The sequence below is a fragment of the Chrysochloris asiatica genome, unplaced genomic scaffold (genome assembly GCF_000296735.1).
Source record: "Chrysochloris asiatica unplaced genomic scaffold, ChrAsi1.0 scaffold00133, whole genome shotgun sequence".
Classification (NCBI taxonomy): domain Eukaryota; kingdom Metazoa; phylum Chordata; class Mammalia; order Afrosoricida; family Chrysochloridae; genus Chrysochloris; species Chrysochloris asiatica.
The window spans coordinates 2,553,360-2,557,273 of NW_006408651.1; the positions used below are offsets into that span (position 1 = coordinate 2,553,360).

A 3,914-nucleotide genomic window follows, 5' to 3' on the forward strand; every position below is an offset into this window, starting at 1 on the left:
TTTTCTTATCAAACTTTTCTGTAATATGTCTCTTTATTTCAGATGAAATATATTTAAATGGCAAGCCATAATGTCTGAATCTGAGAATAGCCAACACAATCATCCATTTTAATTCTATTTAGTCTTTTTTTTTACAAGTAAAAATTTTTTTTTTCTTTTTTTGCAAGTAAAATCTTGTTGCAGATAATTTAGAATTGATTGCGGCAGTACATCGACGGGCGCTGCCAGAAATTCAAGCCGAATTCAGATGAGATGTGGAATGAGGGATATCATTACTGATGTAAGATGAATCTGGCTGGAAAGCTTCTCCTCTAGAACTCCTGCTGGGAGCTTTGTGGCATCAGCATCTCCCGAATGTTGTCCTCAGCTTCCTTGATGCTCTGCTCAAGGTAGGATTTCTTCTGTTCCCGTTCTTTCATTATTTTTGTCCGCTATTTGCTGTTTCCTCTTGCAGCTGGTTGTGAATTACCTCCTTGGACAGAAGAACAAACATTCATCTTACACTCTCATACATGTTAGTGTCATCTACCAAAGCCATAATTTCTATATCTGTAAGATACGCATACCTTTTCATTATGCTGAGCTGTTCAATCTGCATGCCTACAAACTTCACCTGTTGTGTCTCAATCACTTTGTCTTGAAGCTCTGCAAAGGCCTTGCTCAGCTCCATTTCCACCACCGCGGCCATCTTCGTTTACTCTATGCTCCTGCATGGTGAGAGACAGACAGGAAAGGGCTTTACCCTTCTTTTTAAATTTCTAATAATTTAAAGGAGCTCTGGTAGCGTAGTGGTTACGAATCGGGCTGCAAATCTAAAGATCAGCAGTCCGCAACTACCAGCTGTTCCATGGGAGAAAGATGAGGCTTTCTGCTCCCGTAAAGATTTATAGCCTTGGACACCCTGCACAGGGTCGCTATGAGTCGGAACCGACTCCACTGCACGCAACAACAACATAGGAACTAAGGCGCTAATCCTCCCTGGATGGCACAAACAGTTTAAGTTCTGCTACTAGCTGAACAGTTGGGAGGGTGGAATCCATTCAGCAGCACCTCAGAAGAAAGACCTGGTGATCCACTTGTGAACAATCACCCATTGAAATCCCTACAAAGTGTGGTTCTACTCTGACACACATGGGGGCATCATAATTTGGAATTGGCTTGATGGCAATGTGTTTTTTATTTTTATTTTTTGTTTTGTCAGTGAAGTACCATGGGCTTTGACTTTGAGTTTGTAAGTTTGTTAAGCGCCAACGAGTTGGTTCTGACTCATAGTGACCCTAAACAGGGCTTCCAAGGAGGAGCAGCTGGTGGGTTTGAACTGCTGACCTTGTGGTTCATAGGCCAGTGCTGATCCCACAAATACTACTCATTTACTTAACATTGCAGGTGCATGCATGAGTGACATTTTCCCAAAATTCACCTGTGCTGTTGGATAGATGACAATGTGGTTCCAAATGCTTATGGAGTTTGTCTTTTATAGGTATCTTAAGAGATTGAAACCATTTTAAGGATCACACTCATTTGGTTATATAGGATCAGACAGATTATCCTTTAAAAGCTCAGTATTTCATAGCACCATTTCATGTATGTTAACTTAATGAACCACAGATTCAATGTTTCAAGAGATAGGTTTATTCCATGAATAGATTCTCATTTAACTTATCAGAAGATCTTCCATTATAATAACAGTGTATGTATTAGCCATCCTTTCCAGCTACCAAAATTAGGCTCTATAGAATAGGTAAACTATACCATCGTGGTGAGAGGATATTTATCTGGTACTAAATTTTATTTCTTCATTTAAGATATTAAAACTGATTTGGAATTTTTTTGGAGGGGAAAAGGAAGAAGGTTAAAAAAAAAAAAAAGGCAAAGAAATAATCACATACTATAGGATTTTTCTTCAATGAGGCTGAACAAAGAGCTATGATAGATGACGGACTTGATCTAGGCCTTTGCATAATGTCCTTTCTTTGAATAAGTGACTCAGAATCAACTCCACAGCAACTGAGACTGATTGCCAGTATCAATACATTTTCACCATTTCACTTTACCTATAGTCCCCTCCCTAAAAAAAAATGGAGAAGAGAAATAAGAGGCCACAAAAGATAAAAAACTGAAATTATATATATGTATATATATATATATATATATATATATATATATATATATATATATATAATCTCATTGAAGATACAGATATTTGGAAACATCATTTAAATCACTACTTTGTGAATCCAAAAGTATTTGACTCAACACTAATGATCTTGATACTGGCACTGAACCATAACTAATGTCAAAAATTTGCAAAAATCCAAAGACCATCATCACCTGTAATATCAACGTGTCCTAGTATCAAGGTCATTCTCTAATGAGGAGGATCTTACTCACTTACATAATTTATGTGTAAATGAAGAATATGGATACTTTACATTTCTGAAGGAAAAAAAAAATTTTTTTTTTCTTAACCAAGTCCAAGTTTCTGATCCCAAGCAGTGCTCTTATTAATATAATTCCAAATGATATCACATTTCCAAAAAGACTCTTGAGAGTGACTTGAAAGCTGTACCACTCTTTCTAAGAATTACCAATTACTGTCTTCCACATTTCCTCCTGAGCTGGATAAAAATTATCCATCTCCAATTTATCAGCAAATACATTATAGTTCTGGGCCTAAGAGTAAAAGCAGCTTTTCCTTAAATTGCTAGCTCTCAGGGGACTGACCTTTACTAAAGCTGGGAAAGTTAGCTTGCTTTTCCTTCCCCTTTATCTGTTTGAAGACGTTATCTGAGGAAGCAATCCACCTGCTACCCTCTTTAACCTGAGGTACACGGTTAGTTCCCCTTTTTGCAGTTCAGTGAAACTAGGAATCTTTCAGATGAGCCTCAAATGCTCAAATGGGGCCAAGAGAGGGTTTTAAAGGAGGTCAGCGAGACTGTTGCTACGGAACTTCAGACACATTTTCAGTAAAGATCACTGTGAAGGCTAGACTAGATTATGGGAATTGAGTGAGTAGACCTCAACTTCCGCCTTCGTCTCATCTGAATTTTTAAGATCCACTGCAAACTGCCAATGTCTAAAACCTAAATGACAATAACAAATGTTCCGTGTGAAAAAAAGGCCATTTGTTAAATTACTAGAGTAAAGAAGACATAAATTCTGCATAGAAGACTATTATATGATAAGTGCATATGATCTCGAAATCCTGGTATGGCCAGTAGGATAAGCACTGGAGTGCTAACAGTACAATCGATGGTTCAAACCCACCAGCTGCTTCTCAGAAACCCTATATAGGGTTACTATGAGTCAGAACAACTTGATGACACTTAGCAACTTAACAACAACAACACATAATCTTACTCGATTCTCACTACAATCCTAGAATAAAATGATTATTGAACTACATACATGAGTAAGAAAACTAAAACTCTGAGAGGGTGAGTCACTTGCCCAAGGTCACAAATCTTTGAAGTGGCAGAGACAATATTAAAAACTTCATTTGATTGCTGCCAGCATCCTTGCTTTTCTTTGCCATTTACCCAAAGAGTCACATACCAGCATATGAAGTTGTGTATTCTCTCTGGGAAGTTAGAAGATAAAGAAATCATTGAACCTCTGAATTAAGGGGCTGAAAGAGAGTCATTATTATGAAGAAGGAATGAAGTTAGATCCTGCATTGTGGTTTTCTAATTGGATGCACATAGGCAGAGGAGACATGAAATACAGTGAGGGAAAGGGGAAAAATGAAAAACAACAACAAAAAAATGCCACCAAAGTCCAAGAAAAGCAGAAGATAAGCAATATAGTGTAGAAAGAGCAGTTTAGAATGCACTACAAACAGATAAATGCAGACCAGCTGAGCACTGTGTTCCCAGCCCTTGTTTAAAAGCAGCTGGTTTCAGCCTGCAGGTAAT

The 3,914-nt window shown here is 37.7% G+C and overlaps 1 pseudogene; it reads right to left on the reverse strand.

Annotated features, from left to right (window-relative positions):
* Positions 1–311: 311 nt before the first annotated feature.
* LOC102835609 lies at positions 312–688 on the reverse strand (annotated as a pseudogene).
* Positions 689–3,914: the final 3,226 nt, after the last annotated feature.